The sequence below is a fragment of the Bombyx mandarina genome, chromosome A1, assembly GCF_030267445.1.
Source record: "Bombyx mandarina strain Sakado chromosome A1, ASM3026744v2".
NCBI classification, from domain to species: Eukaryota; Metazoa; Arthropoda; class Insecta; order Lepidoptera; family Bombycidae; genus Bombyx; species Bombyx mandarina.
This window is the reverse complement of record NC_143234.1, coordinates 1,559,398-1,580,419: the sequence shown is the minus strand read 5'-3', so window position 1 is coordinate 1,580,419 and position 21,022 is coordinate 1,559,398. Positions and strand designations below refer to the sequence as shown.

Below are 21,022 nucleotides of genomic sequence, written 5' to 3'. Positions count from 1 at the left end.
GTGTTTGTCAATAAAATATGTAGTGATGATGAAGCTTACAAAAGACTTTTTTTTGGAACGAAGTTCCTTATGGGACGATGCGGAGGAGTACCCTAACCGGGAAAAAGCGTCCGTAACGTAAGATTTTTATTAGTAATGGACACAGTGTACTTAACTTTGTAATAACGTACAAATTAGTAATGCACACAGTGTACGACTTAACTTTGTAATAACGTACAAAAAATAACATATTTTTTATCATTCATTGACCACAATCTCAGAGCGTTCGTTTGCGCAATACACTAACTTTTATGCAAACAACCGTGAATGAAATGTACCACAATAAGTTCGCACGTTACCGAATGACCGTGGGTTGTTGCGAAACGTCCAGTTTTATTTTCTTTATGCCTCGAATAGAACGTAAAATTAATATTTTTCGTTCCTGTCCGGTGTCCCACGACACCACACATCTTTTTTTTTATTGCTTATTTGGGTGGATGTGCTCTCAGCCTACCTGGTGTTAAGTGGTTACTGGAGCCCATAGACATCTACAATGTAAATGCGCCACCCACCTTGAGATATAAGTTCTAAGGTCTCAGTATGGTAATAACGGCTGCCCCACCCTTCAAACCGAAACGCATTACTGCTTCACGGCAGAAATAGGCGGGGTGATGGTACCTACACGTGCGGACTCACAAGAGGTCCTACCACCAGTTATTACTACTAGATACCAATAATAAATCATTTACTGCCTTTCACGCAGAATTAGATTATTACAGGTCAATAAATAAAAGAAAATAAAAGGCGAATGGAAATGGCTCTGCTGATGCTCTTCAAAGTGGATTGTGCTGATTTTCAGTCACCTCCGTTCCCCTTTGGCTTATTGCGGGATTTAAGGCTAGTTACCTGTGCACAGACTTAAAACGTGGTATTAACTACAATAAAAATAAAAATAAAATACAAAAATTAACTTAAAAGATGAATCCGAAAACAAAATATACATAAGCATATGTTGTGAGGAAGCTCTCGGAAAACAAATGTACATAGAACAAAACCTCTAGTAATTAATATAAAATCAGAAATCATACCGACCATCACCCGACCGCGGATTGGAACTGGCGATGACACGGATCTGTTAATTCATACTCTTTGCCGGTCCATCTACCGCGCATGCGCGCGAATGAGTTGCTAACCTAATTCTGCATACTAGTCGACTGTTGTTCCGCGATCGACGTGTCCGGAACGTAATTCGTCGTAGCAACCCTTAATATTTACGTGAAATGTATCGCGAAGTGCCTCCAAAATAATATAACGCGCTATGCCATCGATCCGATAAACATATGCACGTTTGCACACGTAAAGCTCGCGGTTCCGCGTGTGCTTTTGTGATGAAAATGGAAAAGTTGTTTTTATTCGAACGTTAGCGGAAAAATAGAGGTGAGCTTATTTATGACTGTTATTATTTTTGTATTACAATAATTTCGGGCGTTACATTTTAAAGATTAGAGTTGCATGGTGGATTAAGCTTTATCGTATACAATGTAAAATAAACCTTAATACAAAACAATAAACACAAATTTACAATAGGCGATCTTATCGCTAATAGCGATCTGTTCTAGACACCTGTCAGGTAAATAACAATTATTACAGAAAAGAAATTAACCACGGTGTACTATCGATTGTAAAAACAATATATTTATAAATATCAACAATATAATGATAATATTGCTACTCTAATTTTTATAATAAAAAACTGTGCTGTGCTTGGATGTGTACTAGTTTCGGTCTCTAAGTCATGCGTTACCGTTCGAAGGATAAGGCAGGCGTTCTAACAGTAAAATTATATTGAGGAACTGAATTTGACCTCAGTGAAGCTGGCTGATACCACTACGTTGTAATATCACATGACACTCCTAGTAAAGATTGGACACAGACATCAGATATGTCAGGGTTGTCGGAGCCGGGTGGTACGTTGCAAGGATGGCGTCGGTGTCCTCGAGGTCTCGATGTCCGCTATTGATGGTCGTGGGTGCTGGTGCGGTGATAAAATGGATACAACGCGGTATTACTACTGGTGGTAGGACCTCTTGTGAGTCCACCACCCTGCCTATTTCTGCCGTGAAGCAGTAATGCGTTTCGGTTTGAAGGGTGGGGCAGCCGTTGAAATTATACTTGAGATCTTAGAACTTAATCGCATATCTCAAGGTGGGTGGCGCATTTACGTTGTAGATGTCAATGGGCTCCAGTAACCACTTAACACTAGATGGGCTGTGAGCTCGTCCACCCATCTAAGCAATAAAAAAAAACATTATTATTATTATTCATTGTATGTCTATAAAAATTAAAATGAAAATCAAAAAGCTTTTTGAATTCAAATAGATCGCCATATGAGCTTCCAAAACGACTTCACGGCAGATTCGTAATGCAGTTGCTGCTTTCTGAATATGTGTGTGATCACACACAAAATTTACAAAATATTAAAGGATCAGTAGATTTCATGATTTAACTAAAAGTAAAGGCCTTTTCTTGAACTTCATCTCAGCCAATTTGTATGTCCCTCTGTTTATTGTTAATATGGGTGGACGAGCTCATGGCCCACGCGGTGTTAAGTGGTCACCGGAGCCCACAGACATCAACCACGTAAATGCTCCCACCAACCTTGAGACATGAGTTCTAGGTCTCAGCTTTTACAGTACAACGGCTGCCCTGTCTTCCAAGCCGGAGTATATTATTTATTTACCCGTGTGGTCCCACATTTCGCCTCCTAAAAAGGAAATGGAAAACCAACAGTAAGTTGGATAGGAAAACTTACGAAAAACATATAGATCGCGCTAAAACATAAGTGTTTTTTTTTTTTTTTTTATTGCTTAGAACGTGTGAACGTTAGAAGTGTGAACGCGGTGGTTCAATTAAGACAAAAAAAACCCAATATACAAATTATTACAAAGCTTACATAGGATGCACACGTTCGACAGCTGTTTTTGTTTGTTATAAATTTTAATATGTTTATTTTCATATTATTAATCGCATGTACAAACAGATATCTCTCTTCAAAATCCTTTGAAGATGTATGTTTTTGTTTTCGTATTATTGTAAGCACGCGGGTCGCGAAAGAGTGTTCTTTCGGACGGGAAAGTCTTTGTAGTCTACGGTCTGTGTGGCATATTATTATTTTTTTAAATATATAAATATAAATATTTACTAACAATCACGCCACGTTAACTGGTCCCGTGATAAGTTCGTAAAGAACCTGTGTTACAGGTACCAGATAACGGAAATAAATGTAAGATTTTTATTATACACATACATATATTTAATATACATCCATAACCCTGGAAAATACATTTATATTTATCATACAAATATCTTCCCTTGGCGGGATTCGAACCCGCGACCCCCTTGTGTAGTGACCATGTCACTTACCACTACACCAGACGGCCGTTAAAAATATACTTATATTGTGTGTGTTTTTTTTTGTTTTTCTCTTACTAGTGAACTAAAAATGATAATAGAAGTCGTGGTAATTCGTTGTTCGATTTTACCTCGAGTTGTTTATGAGAATCGCCCAAGCAATATTAAGTATTAAGTTTGTTTTGTACTTTAGGTTTCTGTATTCTGTAAATCAATGCTGTCAGACATAATGTTATGGGAATGTCATTAGTTGAATGTTTTTTTTTTTTTTTTTATTGCTTAGATGGGTGGACGAGCTCACAGCCCACCTGATGTTAAGTGGTTACTGGAGCCCATGGACATCTATAACGTAAATGCGCCACCCACCTTGAGATATAAGTTCTAAGATCTCAGTATAGTTACAACGGCTGCCCCACCCTTCAAACCGAAACGCATTACTGCTTCACGGCAGAAATAGACAGGGCGGTGGTACCTACCCGCGCGGACTCACAAGAGGTCCTACCACCAGTACAATGTTTATTTGTAGTACCCCTTTCTATTACACGGTGGATACGTTCCTACAAAGTTCCGTGTTGTGCCAAACCAAAGTATGAGACTAGAAGCCATTGCAAAAATGAGAGTATTTTTTCTGAATGAAACATCTCAACTATGCCTGTATTTTTTTTCAAATATTATAGATAAAAGATAAGCAATAAAATACACGTCATTACGGACCCTTCCGATCCATTAACGGTGCTTTTGGGTACCACAAGCACCGGTCACCGTCCTCGTCGAACCCGTCGCTTGCGACGAAGGGCTCGACGAGTGAATTAACCCACAGCCCACTGAGTTTTTCGCCGGATCTTCCCAGTGGGTCGCGTTTCCGATCCGATGGTAGATTCTGCGAAGCTCTTGCTAGGGTCAGTGTTAGCACCACTCCCGGTTTGAGCCCCGTGAGCTCACCTACACGTCAAGGAGATGCTGAAATAGCCTCTCAAGGCTATCTCAGCATTGGAAGGGAAAAAAAGCAGTAAAATTTCGGTTATTCCCAAATATTGTGTGTTTCGTAATTCATAGTGTATTTTTTTATATAATTATAAACAACAATCTCGCGTGTTGTAGAAGAAGTATCGTGTTATAAAGAAGGTTTTGGATAATTTTTCTTTTCGTGTTAAAGTGGAACCGTGTTATAAAATACCGTGGTACAGGAGGGCTAACTGTATCTCATAGTTCGTATCTATAATACAATATTATTGGTGGTAGGACGACTTGTGAGTCCGCACGGGTAGGTACCACCGCCCTGCCTATTTCAGCCGTGAAGCAGTAATGCGTTTCGGTTTGAAGGGTAGGGCAGCCGTTGTAACTATACTGTGACCTTAGAACTTATGTCTCAAGGTCCGTGGCGCATTTACGTTGTAGATGTCTATGGGCTCCAATAACCACTTAACACCAGGTGGGCTGTGAGTTTGTCCACCTATCTAAGCAAAAAATAAAAAACATTTGATACTATGGATGGATGTGCGACGTTCGCTGTTTAAGATCAAAAGGTCATAAATAACAAAACACATATACTGTCACTTACCACTACACCAGACGGCCGTCTGGTGTAGTGGTACCCGCGCGGACTCACAAGAGGTCCTACCACCAGTACAATGTTTATTTGTAGTACCCCTTTCTATTACACGGTGGATACGTTCCTACAAAGTTCCGTGTTGTGCCAAACCAAAGTATGAGACTAGAAGCCATTGCAAAAATGAGAGTATTTTTTCTGAATGAAACATCTCAACTATGCCTGTATTTTTTTTCAAATATTATAGATAAAAGATAAGCAATAAAATACACGTCATTACGGACCCTTCCGATCTATTAACGGTGCTTTTGGGTACCACAAGCACCGGTCACCGTCCTCGTCGAACCCGTCGCTTGCGACGAAGGGCTCGACGAGTGAATTAACCCACAGCCCACTGAGTTTTTCGCCGGATCTTCCCAGTGGGTCGCGTTTCCGATCCGATGGTAGATTCTGCGAAGCTCTTGCTAGGGTCAGTGTTAGCACCACTCCCGGTTTGAGCCCCGTGAGCTCACCTACACGTCAAGGAGATGCTGAAATAGCCTCTCAAGGCTATCTCAGCATTGGAAGGGAAAAAAAGCAGTAAAATTTCGGTTATTCCCAAATATTGTGTGTTTCGTAATTCATAGTGTATTTTTTTATATAATTATAAACAACAATCTCGCGTGTTGTAGAAGAAGTATCGTGTTATAAAGAAGGTTTTGGATAATTTTTCTTTTCGTGTTAAAGTGGAACCGTGTTATAAAATACCGTGGTACAGGAGGGCTAACTGTATCTCATAGTTCGTATCTATAATACAATATTATTGGTGGTAGGACGACTTGTGAGTCCGCACGGGTAGGTACCACCGCCCTGCCTATTTCAGCCGTGAAGCAGTAATGCGTTTCGGTTTGAAGGGTAGGGTAGCCGTTGTAACTATACTGTGACCTTAGAACTTATGTCTCAAGGTCCGTGGCGCATTTACGTTGTAGATGTCTATGGGCTCCAATAACCACTTAACACCAGGTGGGCTGTGAGTTTGTCCACCTATCTAAGCAAAAAATAAAAAACATTTGATACTATGGATGGATGTGCGACGTTCGCTGTTTAAGATCAAAAGGTCATAAATAACAAAACACATATACTGTCACTTACCACTACACCAGACGGCCGTCTGGTGTAAGTGGTAAGTGACATGGTCACTACACAAAGGGGTCGCGGGTTCGAATCCCGCCAAGGGGAGATATATGTATGATAAATATAAATGTCTTTTCTATGGTTATGGATGTATATTAAATATATGTATCTGTATAATAAAAATCTTACATTTATTTCCGTTATCTGGTAACTGTAACATAAGTTCTTTACGAACTTATCACGGGACCAGTTAACGTGGCGTGATTGTTAGTAAATATTTATTTATTATTTATTTATTACTGTATTAAAACCCAATTAGAACTAAAATGAAGATCAAATCGTCGGTGACCAGGAAAACTAAAGTATTAAAAGCCTCTGAAATAATATAATGACAAAAAGAAATGCGACATCAAATCGTTAAAGTATCTATATTATTATACTAGCGACCCGCCCTCGCTTCGCTTCGGAAACATTAAAACACACATGAAACAAAAAAAAAAAAAAAAATTTTTTTTTAAAAAAGTAGCCTATGTTCATCAGGGACAATGTCGACTTCTAATGGAAAAAGAATTTTTCAAATCGGTCCAGTAGTTTCAGAGCCTATTCGAAACAAACAAACAAACAAATCTTTTCTCTTTATAATATTAGTATAGATATAAAAATGAATGGCTGTTCGTTAGTCTCGCTAAAACTGGAGAACGGCTGGACCGATTTGGCTAATTTTGATCTTGAATTATTTGTAGAAGTCTGGAGAAGGTTTAAAATGTGAATAAATATGAAAATGCTCGGAATTAAATAAAAATAACAATTTTGTTTTCCCTTTGATGTGTGCGGATTCTTTTTCTTCGTCTTATGTTTATTTTAAACAAAAGTTTAGGTCTTTTATTTATCGATTGAGGCACTACGAAGTCTGCCGGGTCAGCTAGTCGTTAATAAGGCTTACGTCACGTCAAAATCACGGAGAATATTATACTGAAACATTCTATATCGGATACTAATAACAAAAGGAAATACATTTTAGTTATTCAGGGCAGCTCTGAATGGTCAATGTAGAGCGTAGAGTCGTGGAGGTCGCTACCCTAATGACCTAGTTCGTCATAATTAGAACATTGTACAATTAAATCGTCGCAACACACTGATTTTGTCACAAAAAGCTCAGTGATCGAAGATTTATGGTAACGCTGATTTTGACACAAAAAGCTTAGTGATCGAACATTTACGGAAATATTGGCCTTGTCTCACATAAAGCTCGGTGATCGGGGATTTATGGTAACACTTATTATGTCAAAAAAGCTCAGGGACCGAATATTTATGGTAACGCTGTTTCAAAAAAAGTTCAGTTACCGAACATTTGCAGTAGCATGGTTATTGTTACAAAAAGCTCGACGGTCGGAGATTTACGGAAAATCTGATTTTGACACAAAAAGCTTAGTGTTCTTTTTTTATTGCTTAGATGGGTGGACGAGCTCACAGCCCACCTGGTGTTAATTGGTTACCGGAGCCCATAGACATCTACAACGTAGACGCGCCACCCACCTTGAGATACAAGTTCTAAAGTCTCAGTATAGTTACAACGGCTGCCCCACCCTTCAAACCGAAACGCATTACTGCTTCACGGCAGAAATAGGCGGGTCGGTGGTACCTATCCGCGCGGACTCACAAGTGGTCCTACCACCAGTAATTGCGCAAATTATAATTTTGCGGGTTTGATTTTTATTACACGATGTTATTCCTTCACCGTGGAAGTCAATCGTGAACATTTGTTGAGTACGTATTTTATTAGAAAAATTGATATTCGCCTGCGGGATTCGAACACCGTTGCATCGCTTCAACACGAATGCATCGGACGTCTTATCCTTTAGGCCACGACGACTTCAATAACATTTCGAACATTTACGGTAATATCGATCTTGTCACGTAAAGCTCAGTGATCGAACATTTACGGTAACATATAATAATATCTTCTTAAAAACAGCTCGATGACCGAATATGTACGGTAACACTGATTTTCTCAAAAAAAACTCAGGGATTGATTGCGGTAACGTTGCATGTGGTACAGTGTTAACACCGGTCACCGCTCTCGTCGAACTCGTCAATTTATAATTACGACGAAGAATTCAAAAAGCGAACCAGCCCATAGACACAACCCACTGAGTTTTCTTACCGGAACTTCTCAGTGGGTCGCGATTCCGATCCGGGCTCAACCGAAAAGAATTTGCTAACACTAACCCTAGCAAGAGCAGTGCTTCGCAGAGTCTACCACCGGATCGGAAACGCGACCCATCGAGAAGATCAGGCGAGAAACTCAGTCGGCTGTGTCCGTGGGTTAATTTACTCGCCGAGCCCTTCACCGCAAGCGACGGGTCCGACGAGAACGATGATCGGTCAAGTGCCGTTGTTCGGAACTTCTATATATGCAAGCTTATCTTGAAAATGTCGTTAGCGAGATTTATGCATTTACCAAATATTTTCTGTTCTATGATGGCTACCGCCACACTTCTTTCACTTTTTGGGCCGTGAGCTAATCCACTCATTTAATAAATAAAAAACTCGTGCCACTGCGTGTTGTGATCACCGCGAATCTCGCGCGTCATCTGATTTAAAATCATGTTTCATATTTGAAAAAAGTTCTAGAAGGAGTACGACCATCTAAACCTTAGTAACGGGATTTTGGGTTGTGCGAAAGAGACGCCGCTCTACAAAGAGGATTCGTCTCTCTCTGGAGCCCGAAACACTACATTTAACCTTTCTAACTGTATTCTATTTAAACAAACACACTCGGAATATCGACAGAACACTTCCTAACACATTCTTCGCGTAATGAGCTATGACGTCAGAATGTACAATAAACAGTAACGGTATGAAAATAAAGAAAATTAGCGAATCGAATATCATTTTGTTTAAATTAAAAAAGAAATGAGTCGTTTAAAAATTGAGCACGCAGAATCATTTGAGATTAAAATTTCGTTACAAGGTTAAGCACGGTGAGTCCGATTTAAAATGAAAATAAAAACGTTCAGAAACACGCGTCATAGGCGCGAGTGGCAGTTTGGTTTAGTTTCCTAAATGGGATAACAAAAAAAAAACATTTTTCATCTTTATGGTTACATTTGATGTCTATGCAAATTTTTAAGCTATTAGACCGTTTTGAAATCGATTAAAATTATGTTAAACAAAATTCGCTACGCAGATAAGATACATACAAGCCACGTAGGGCACCGGTGACCTACAAAGAAGTCAACGTGTTAAAAAACCTAAAGGTTTTTCTTTAAATATATAGTTTCGATCAAAACGGAGCTTATATTACCACCAGAAAAGTGGTTATAGAGTAGCATTGTTACAAGACTATACGTATATTATGGAAACTTTTGTGAAACTAATAGGAAAAGAACTTTTAACAAAACTGTGATTTACTTCTTTCTACTGAGTAAGAATTTCTTTTATTTATACCCTAGTAGCTGACCCGGCAGACTTCGTAGTGCCTCAATCGATAAATAAAAGACCTAAACTTTTGTATAAAATAAACTTAAACCAAACAAAAGGAATCCGTCCGACGGGGGACACATCAAAGGGAAAACAAAATTGTTATTTTTATTTAATTCCGAGCATTTTCATATCTATCTACCTTTTAAACATTCTCTGGACTTCCACAAGTAATTCAAGACCAAAATTAGTCAATTCGGTCCAGCCGTTCTCGAGTTTTACCGAAACTAACGAACAGCAATTAATTTTTGTATATATAGATTTCAAAAGGCCTTAGAGCCCCTTTGTTATAATATAATAATAATGATATTATTAAAATCGTCTATTGCCTTTCATACAAAAAAAAAAAAAAAAATTAATAAAGGAAAAAAAAAGCCAAAAGGAACTGGCTCAGCTAACGGTGTTCAAAGTCGAACATCGAAATCGAACAGCGCTGATTTTCAGTCGTCCCCGTGTCCCATTGGTGCATTGCGGGAATGAAGGCTAGGTACGAGTGTACAGACTTGGAACGTGGTATAATTATTATATTCGAAGTCGTTGTGACCTAAAGGTTAAGACGTCCGGTGCATTCGTATGTAGCGATGCACCGGTGTTCGAATCCCGCAGCCGGGTACCAATTTTTCTAATAAAATACGTACTATACGTACTCAACAAATGTTCACGATTAACTTCCACGGTGAAGGAATAACATCGTGTAATAAAAATCAAACCCGCATAATAATTTGCGTAATAACTGGCGGCAGGACCTCTTCCGAGTCCGCACGGGTAGGTACCACCACCCTGCCCATTTTTACCGTGAAGCAGTAATGCGTTTCGATTTGAGGGGTGGGGTAGCCGTTGCAACCATACTGAGACCTTAGAACTTATATCTCAAGGTGGGTGACGCATTTGCGTTGTAGATGTCAATGAGCTCCAGTAATCACTTGACACCAGGCGGGCTGTGAGCTCGTCCACCCGTCTAAGCAATAAATAAGTAAAATAATATTATATTATCTTATTATAATATCATATTGGTCGCTTGGCCAGCATTTGGTTTTGTGGTAGCATTATTGGTCGACGCGGGTAGTTCTTGCATACTTCTGCTGCAGTCGTGAAGAAAAATGATTGAAAATTCCTTAACTTGGATGGTTCTGTGATTGATTATATGTATATGTGGGTAAATTCGTGTTACGCTGCATGTGATTCTGACTTCCACTTAATGCCTTGTAGTTCATGAGATTAAAATACTCAAATGACCTTGCCCTTAAAAAATCTTAAGAGTTTTAATGAAGTTGAGCTTTCATATTTGCCCTAGAATTCGTTGAATTCACCATTTAGACTTATTATTCAAAAAAAAAAAGTTAACGTAAATAATCGATGGGATATTATTGATAAACAGTTTTCCCTTTTTTTTTTTAAATCAAATTTTATACTTCATTTTAGTTAAATATTTTATTCTAAAATTACTCAAATGTGTTATTTATTTATCTTTAAATTTTTTATTCATTCTTCTAATTATTGACGATAGCTTGATTTTTATTTCTGAAAAAAAAAAAGGATTCATAAATTAACATCTCGCATTTGTTTTGTTAATAATATTTACCTCCTCCTCGAGTCGTGTTCCTCATGTCTGAGGGTCGTGACCTCCATCACCCATGAGCTTCAATCTTAAGATGTTTTTCCACTTTCCCCTGTCCACGGCGTCATGCAGCGCGCTGTACACTGTACTGTCCAAAGCGGTGCGGATCTGATCGGACCAACGAGTCCTCGTTCGAGTTCGAAGAATTCGAGTTCGAATAATATTTACAATATCCGATATATCGTAACAATTTACGCCGCGATAAATAATTTAAAAATTCGTACCGCGTAACCGAAGCCTTCGACTGAGCGATAAAAGTCCTCAATATTAAAACTATTGAAGCGTGAATTTAACGTGTCAGTTCAGCGGCTTAGATAAGCTATTGATTAGCCACCGGCATGGGATCAGCTGATTAGATAATAGACGATAGCGGGCGGATCTTCGTGACTTTAATTCAAATTGGTGGACAGACGTTAAAGTATACCGTAATGTTCGATCCCCTCATCTCCTTTTTATCATCGCACCTCCCGCCATCGGAGCAGAGTTCATCCATATTTTCTCCGCTGCGTTCATCGACAGTGCGTTTCCAGAGGTCTTTTTTGCCACCATCCGGCTTTGGATTGAGCTCCCCTCCACGGTGTTTCCCGAGCGCTATGACATGTCCTTCTTCAAACGAGGCTTGTGGAGAGTATTAAGCGGTAGGCAGCGGCTTGGCTCTGCTCCTGGCATTGCTGAAGTCCATGGGCGACGGTAACCACTCACCATCAGGTGGGCTGTATGCTCGTCTGCCTACAAGGGCAATAAAAAAAAAGTTCACAAGAGGACGCAAAAGTTCATGAAAGGGGCGATTGGAAATGTCAAATCCTAATTATCTTTAAAGTTCAGGGCCTAAGTTTCAACGGAAAGTGGTAATTGTAACTCTTGGACATCGGTTTTGCCATCACCTTTGACGTCAGGTTTGCCTCACAAGAGATCCTACCACCAGTAAGACCTTGTTGTTCTTTTTTAAATCGAGAAACAAGACCGTAGTGCTAAGCAGCCACATTGGCGATGACCACTCATCAACAGGGGGCCGAATGCTCATCTGCTCTTAAAGGTATCGAAGGCATTTAGGACCATATCCACGAATGAAAAACTATATGAGCACGTATTTTTTTTTGTAATAACAAAGCTCCGAAAAAGCTCTACACGAAAGCTCGTATCATTAAGGAAGCTTCGAACGTAAACAACTTGTAACGGACAGTTCTATAAATAGAGCAGATCCGTGGTTTAACTCTAAATAGTTTAAGCTAACCGGGTCACGTTAATCGGCCATAGTTCAAGTTAATTGTAGATGTTTAACTTTCCGTTATCTATATATTAATACGTGAAGCAAAAACTTTGTATCCCTTTTAACGAAAATTGCGCGGACGGAGGAGTATGAAAATTTTCACACTTATAGAGAATATAGAGAAGAAGTGCACAATGCTAATATTTTTTAAAAATAATGCATAAAAGATACATTAAATCAATAAAGAAAACATTACACACACTACATACCATGTATTTGACGCACACACGCATGCATACTATTTATTGTCAAACTTTTGTTCTTGACGTCTGTTGTCAAATTGAGAATAGATTAAACATTGTTTGTCTTTGTTAATATTTTTTATAGTGTAATTTTGGCGAAATTTGTGATTATAGAAGTATAAAATACAATCATAATAGTGTACAAACTTACAATTCCAATTCATTATTTCGACTACTGCGGGACCTCTAGTTTATATAATTTCGTTTCGGGATTATTGATTATACAAACACTGCTTTATTAGCTGTTACAATGATTGTTATAAAAAAAAATAGCGTCATTGGTATCCTAAAACAAAAAAACAAGATATTGATGTGCAATATGGCATTTTTTTGGGTTTTGGCAAATCGAAGATATTATTAAAAATTTAGTTGTATTATTATTTCAATTGTTAAAGAAACGCACCTTAGTCGTCGGTTTTTAATTCTTCTTCTCTATTCACTAGCAGCCTCAGAGGCTATTCCAGCTACGTCCGGACGGGCAGGTGAGCGCACGGGCTCAACTTAAGAGAATTTTCTAACACTGGCCTTAGCAAGAGCAGTGCTTCGCAGAATCTACCACCGGAGAGGTCATATATGACCACGAAAACTGTATTTAAAACGTCTAAAAACACAAGACTAAGCCGTAAAGGTTTTGATAAATTATAATTATTATCTAAACCGTGTTAGTCGTTTTTAAAATCGCTGGTTTAAGACGATAATAGGTAGGTAGGTAGATGCTATTTTTGGCGTGAGTCACGTATTTTATTTTATATTAACGATGCTAATGAGCGTATTATGCTTGCCTTAGTTTAATTAGATCCATAATAGACCTCTTTAGCAGCCATAAATTGGTAGCATACTGTTCTACCTACAAAAACCACGGAGTCTCTTGTCGGGTATTCTCAGTGGTTTTGTTATTCCGACCCGATTCAGCGAAGAACTTCTGTTGATAAGGCAGATGTTAGTAAATTCTGTCAGGCTGAGACTTGTAAGCTTGCCTGCCAACGAAGGCTAAGACAGAATAGGCTGTTGAGATTACTAGCCGATATGTAGGTGAAAAAGGTACTTTCATACCTCCATTTCTATGGGGTAAAAATAGTTGCTCCAATGTTGGAGTGTGCCTTCGAGGACTCTTGGATTTTTTGTTTTTTTTATTGCTTAACTGGGTGGACGAACTCACAGTCCACCTGGTGTTCTGTGCTTACCGGAGCCCATAGACATTTACAACGTAAAATGTGCCACCCACCTTGAGATATGAGTTCTAAGGTCTCGAGAATATTTACAACGGCTGCCTCGCCCTGCAAACCGAAACGCATTATTGCTTTAAAGCAGAAATAGGCAGGGTGGTGGTACCTACCCGTGCGGACTCACAAGAGGTCCTACCACCAGTAAAAGGAATACGCGAGTAGCAAGTCGCGGTCCGCAACTGCTTTTTATTTGGCCTAATGTGTTAAAATGGATAAAAATAAACCTCAATAGCTACAAGTATGACTAAGCATCACTAGACGACGTCTCGGTCGGGTTTGGTTTATCTTCTTCATTGTACACGTAAATGTCAGGAACGAATTTTTTTCCACGGAGTTCCAGAAAAAACATCATGTAATTTACGTGAGACAACGTTTCGCTAGTTGTTTCATTTGGCTTACTGCGTCACGTTTGCACTATGCATACTTCGTGCTATAAATGTATTTAATATGAATCGGCATCATCAGCGTTGTAGCACAACAGATACATACCCTCATTGAGAAATTGCGTAGTCCAACGATTCCTTTAGTCAAGAGCTCGCAGATTCGGGACCTGTGTTCGGATTTTGTGTGGGACTTTGATTAATACGCTTTTATTAGCTTCAGACGTATGTATGTTAGCATGTAACGGAATCTTTGAACATGATTTGAGTTTACAGCTTATCTGTCGTTTGGATTACATTGCACCTACAATAGGATTTTAGATCGAAATGTTATTTGCATTGGGTTGAGATATGATGACAGAGATAGGCGTGGAGACTAATAGACTCATGCACAGCTGACTTAGTACTTTTTTTCCCTACCTATGCGATAACCTTGATGGCTATATCAGCTTCGCCCTAACGTGTAGCTGAGCTCACGGGGCTCAAACCGAAGTGTTGCTAACACTGGCTCTAGCAAGAACAGTGCCCCACGGAATTTACCACCGGATCGGAAACGCGACCCACTGAGAAGATCCGGCGAGAAACTCAGTGGGCTGAAGTACTTGTAGAGGTTTTGTGTTATCTCAGATATGAAGGCACGGTATAAATCCATTTTTAATCTCTCATTAAATATTATTTTATGTTGCCTTTATAGGCATATAAGCGACCACATTGTGATAAGTGACCATCGCTTATGGACATCACCAAGGCTAAGGGCGCAGCGAAGTCGCCGCCGACTACTAAAGATTCTCTTCAAGTGAAGGAATGGCATTGCGTAATTAAAAGAAAAACCGCAAAAAAATATAATTTGCGTAATTATTGGAGGTTGGGCGTCTTGTGACTACCGTGTTGGTAACCTACTACCACCCTTTCTATTTCTGGTGTGAAGCAGTAATGCGTTTCGGTTTGAAGGATGAGGCACTCGTTGTACTGAAAAACTGAGATTTAAAACTCATGTCTCAAGGTACGTGGTGGCGTTTACGTTGCTGATGTCTATGGGCTCCTTGGTTTGTTAAAACAAATGGCTGCTGAAGTGAATGAAACCATACATTAAAGTGGCCCTTGTTTTCAATTTCTTTAATAAAACTTCATAATGTCGACGACCTTTATGTTACAAAAAAAAGCGCCCCAGCTAGACAAAGGATCCCTCTGATGTCACCGCGTATATGTCCCGAGAGCGAAATAATGTTATCGAGGCGACATGTGGACATTTACATATCAAATACGAGACGGGGTTTCAGTGCGGGCGGGTTCATAAGATGCGGCGGAAAGCAAAATTGTAGGATTACTTCTCGAATTTCAATTAATATTAATTGGAGCGATTTTGATAACATGTGTGTGTGTGTGTGTGCGTGTGTGTGTGTGTGTGTGTGTGTTTTTGACGGATCCCTGGCTGGTTTATGGGTATACAAATGCGTAATTGGATTCAAGGATTTTTTTGGTTTTTATTTTTTTATTACTTAGATGGGTGGACGAGCTCACAGCCCACCTCGTATTAAGTGGTTACTAGAGTCCATAAACATCTACAACGTAAATACCGCCATCCACCTTGGAAATGGAATTTATACTAAAAACATTATCTTGTGCTGGTATTGTTTAATTTAGAATTTGAACTTTTTACTCCGTAATTTCGGAGATAGCTTAACGACATTTATTCTCAACGCAAGGTTAGTAATGTTACGTTATATGCGGAGAAAAGCTTATTATTATTAATTATATTATTAACGTTATAAATTATGTGCGGAGAAAAAGAAAACACGTGTATAATGGGTAAGGTTGCTGACTTATTTAACTCTAAGTTGATGTTGGATAATATGAAGTTCGCCTCTCACTTTGCAGTCGAAGTCTCTATTGGGGAAGGGTGATCCCACCCTACATACCAGACAGGCAAAATGGTGGGAGGTATTTTAAAAAAAATTAATGCTATCCGGGCACTAAGCCGTATTTGGTATTTTAATTAAGATATTTAATTTACCACAGACACTTTTGTGATTTGTAAGATAATGTTTTCACAAATACATAATTGCTAAGAAAATTAGTAACATATGTCAGTGCTTTATTTCCCAGACCCGATGACAGTGGAACCAATACCTTACGAAGGGCGCCCCGTAGCTGCGTCTAGACTACGCCGGGTGTAATGTTAAAAGCTTTTATTAAATAAACTAAGCTTCGTCTTCCTTAATTCGATAGCCGGAAAACTGAGAACTTAATTATTGTCTGTTATACAGAGACTCCATAATAATATCGTTTGTTGTCAGTAATTGTAATATATCGTCTTCTCGCATTAAAACTGTAAAATCTCAAAACTCACTAATTTTACAGGAGAGTGTTTTAAAGATTCACTGGTGGTAGGACCTCTTGTGAGTCCGCACGGGTAGGTACCACCGCCCTGCCTATTTCTGCCGTGAATAAGCAATTAAAAAAAATCTACTACCAGATCGTTTTCGATCCGGTGGTAGATTCTGCGAAGCACGGCTATTGCTAGGGCCAGTGTTAGCAACACCTTCGGTTTGAGCCCCGTGAGCTCACCTACATGCTAGGGCAACGCTGATATAACCTCTCAAGGCTATCAGCAAAAAAAAAACAAAGATAGTATGTTTATGAGAAACGAAAAATACAAATGTTTTTTTGTTTTAACATTACGCTCTTGTGTACGTGTGTGGGTGTGTCCGGTGCGCGTGTGATCAATGCGCGATAGTAAATGTGTTTGTGGTTCAGTTAATAGTTGGCTGAAGAAAAATAAATCAGATCTTTCTTTCGATCTCTCGACTACTTCGCGTTTTTGGTGATGCGTAAAACGAATTATTGATATAATATAATCTCTCCATAATGTGTGTGGGTTTTATTGGGATGGAATGTTTGATTAAAAATTTCATACAATTTTTTTGTGTTGTTATCAACGAGGATCTCTTATCTATCTATCTATCTATAGATATATAAATCAATTGCTGTTCGTTAGTTTCGCTAAAACTCGAGAACGGCTGGACCGATTTGGCTAATTTTGGTCTTGAATTATATTGTGGAAGTCCAGAGAATGTTTAAAAGGTAGATAAATATGAAAATGCTCGGAATTAAATAAAAATAACAATTTTGTTTTCCCTTTGATGCGTCCCCCGTCGGACGGATTCTTTTTGTTTGTTTTAAGTTTATTTTATACAAAAGTTTAGGTCTTATATTTATCGATTGAGGCACTACGAAGCCTGCCGGGTCAGCTAGTATATTTATATAATTTGTAAGAAGTTATAGGATAGGTTAATCGTGAATAATGAAAAATACGATTGGTTTAGATTCAATCAAGCATATAGGATATGTAATATTTATTTATAAGGATTACGTTTTTGAGAAACGAAAAAAATAATTATAATGAGGTATATGCCTCTTTTCTCACATATACAAATTTACGTTTATATTTATAAAGAGCTCTGTAAGGCTAGACTATTAAGCTTTTCGAAACAAAGGGGTTCTCTTTATTCCCAAGTATTCGAGAAACTTAAAATGCAGAGTTATGAATGCATTTCCATTTCAAAGCGCTTAAATCAAATGTTGAATAAACAGAATTATAAACCAAGCTAATCTTACAAATCGCGATTCAATTTTGAACGGCGAATCCAACGTAACCAAATAATTATATGAAACATATAAGACTTTTATGCCTTTTTAGGTAGATAAGCGTGGGATCCATCTGATGGTAAATATTCAACGTAGATTATGGAATGAACCCGCATCAAAGGATTTTCTGAGTTTGGAGCCTGTCTATTAAGACTTTGATTAAGACCTCTGATATTCAGGGTGTGGTCACCTGGTGGCACATATATATATATATATATATTTATATCTTAGATGGGTGGACGAGCTCACAGCCCACCTGGTGTTAAGTGGTTACTGGAGACCATAGACATCTACAACGTAAATGCGCCACCCACGATGTTATTCCTTCACCGTGGAAGTCAATCGAGAACATTTGTTGAGTACGTATTTCATTAGAAAAATTGGTACCCGCCTGCGGGATTCGAACACCGTTGCATTGCTCAACACAAATGCACCGGACGTCTTATCCTTTAGGCCACGACGATTTCAGTCCTCCTCCTCGCTTTACCATCTACTTTCAAACCCAGGGTCCTTTTGGCTCCGTGTTAATTCTTTCTTTCCACAATACGCTCATACCACAATAAGCCTTTAAGCATAATCCTATGGGACTATAATAATGTCCACGGCAGAGGATCTCCGTCAATGTTCGCTGAGAGCCGTCCTATTGCCTTGATTTGATCATTAAAAATACGTCCTACCATCAGGAATTAGGAAAATTTAAGTTTTTCGTGAACATTTTCTAATTGGCTCAGTTCTTGTCTCGTATGTGTTTTGAACGGTAAGTGGTGTTATCGGATGCGTAACATTAAAATTACTGCATATGTTAATATTTTTCTGAGAACATAAACAAACAAGAAGCCTCTTTAAAATACTATAGAACGCCCTGTAATTAAACAACAAAAAATACTAATGATACATTAATAATGAAACATTCGTCGGCCGGTACTCCGGGTTTTAATGGCCCGGCTCTGCGCTCCGTTACCGTCTGAAGTGATTTTGTTCAATCAAAATAACTCATAAATATGTTTACGAGAGAACATATGACGTGGCTCTCGTTATTTTGCTTCCACGTGCACTGTTATTGTACGTATCGACGTTGTGAAATGAAAAAATGATTCTACAGAATACAATGTGTTGCTCTTGTAGAGCTGACTGGTGGTTTTTTTATTTATTGCTTTTGTAGGCAGACGAGCACACGGCCCACCTGATGGTGTGTGGTTACCGTTGCCCATGGACATCAGCAATGCCAGAGGCAGAGCCAAGCCGCTGCCTACCGCTTAATACTCTCCGCAAGCCTCGTTTGAAGAAGGACATGTCATAGCGCTCGGGAAACACCGTGGAGGGGAGCTCATTTCAAATGCCGGATGGTACGTGGCAAAAAATACCTCTGGAAACGCACTGTCGATGAACGAAGCGGTTCCAGATAATATCAAATACAGTCAGTGTTGAAAGCTTCTCGTAAATAAATTAAGCACCGTTATCTATCTATATATTAATACGTGAAGTGAAAATTGCGTGGATGGAGGAGTATGAAATTTTCCATACTTATAGAGAATATAGAGAAGAAGTGTACAATGCTAATATTTTTTTAAAATAATGCATACTGTTTATTGTCCAACTTTTGTTCTTGCTGTCTGTGGTCAAATTGAGAATAGATTGAATATTGTTTGTCTGTATTAATATTTTTTTATAGTGTAGCCTTGGCGAAATTTGTGATTATCGAAGTATAAAATACAATCGTAATAGTGTACAAACTTACAATTCCAATTAATTATAGTCGAATTTCGACTACTGCGGGACCTCTAGTATTAATTAATTAACTGTTAAACTAAGGATTTCATTGTTGACGATTTTTTTCATTTCCTATAAACGGTTTTTGCTCTAGACGATTGGGCGAATTCGTAGCCCACTTCTTTTATAGTTTAGTGATTTTTGGAGTCCGTAGACAACGCCTGCCCTCCTTGACCTGCCTACCTTGACACATTAGATCGATGTTACAGATATAAGCTCTCGCCTACCCTTTAGATTAGGAGGCGTTATAGCTTTGTGCAAGAAATGAGTATCGATAGCCTAATCCATCGAACGCTAAATTATATTCCCGACGTTTTATTCTTAACAACCAACATCTCCCGACGCTGAATGAAAACGCGTAGCCTAAATACAAGGAAGATTTACGATCAATCAAATGTTTTATTCGGAGATCGCGTCTACGCGGTAGTATCGGAAGAATTTGGCTTTTATTAGACGCGGGATATCGTTTATCAGTGAAACCAGCGTCTATTCTTTTTTTTTATTACTGCTTAGATTGGTGAACGAGCTCACAGCCCACTTGGAGTTAAGTGGTTACTGGAGCCCATAGACATCTACGACGTAAATGTGCCACCCACCTTGAGATATCAGTTCTAAGATCTCAAGTATAGTTACAACGGCTGCCCCGCCCTTCAAACCGAAACGCATTACTGCTTCACGGCAGAAATAGGCGGGGTGGTGGTACCTACCCGTGCGGACTCACAAGAGGTCCTACCACCAGTAAGAGTATATTACCAAGTAACTACGAAGTATTCAGCATTATTATCGCTGGGATTTTTGAAATACAATCATATTATTACTCGTGGCTGGGCGTTTTGTGATTCCGCACGGGACTGTATCTCCGGTCCGCCTATTTCTGTCTGAAGGACGGGACGGTCGCCAATCGCCATGACATACTATTTGATACTATACTAATCAATTGAGAGGTAGACCTCATATTTCAAGCTGGACAGCAGCATTTGTGCTATGATCTGTATGGTTTTATTTATTTCTAAGATACCGGAGCCCATAGACATTAACAACATAATCTTTTTTGAGGCGTGGTTTTTATGAGATCGCAGTTATACAGTGCAAAGACTACACCGCTTTTTGAATCGAAACGCATTACTGCTTCAGGCAAGAAAGAAGGCAGAAATAGGATGGTTACTTGTGCGGGCTCACAAGACCTACCACCACTACACTACCACCACTAAAAAGGGAGTTCCGATAACAGCTTGACACACACTTAACATTACGCAGTCTGTGAGCTCGTTCAACATTCTAGTCGTTAAGAAAAGTGTACAGAGTTTTTTATTAATTTTTTATTGCTTAGATG

General features: G+C 38.9%; 1 protein-coding gene across 6 annotated transcripts in view; it reads left to right on the top strand.

Annotated features, from left to right (window-relative positions):
- Positions 1-1,178: 1,178 nt before the first annotated feature.
- LOC114239650 (muscle calcium channel subunit alpha-1) overlaps positions 1,179-21,022 on the top strand; it is a 70,097-nt gene continuing 50,253 nt past the window's right edge. For all 6 annotated transcript variants that reach the window (XR_016325716.1, XM_028169955.2, XM_089739914.1 and 3 more), the window contains exon 1: positions 1,179-1,416. The gene's annotated coding sequence lies outside the window, so the exon portion shown is untranslated. The remainder of the gene's footprint in view (positions 1,417-21,022) is intronic.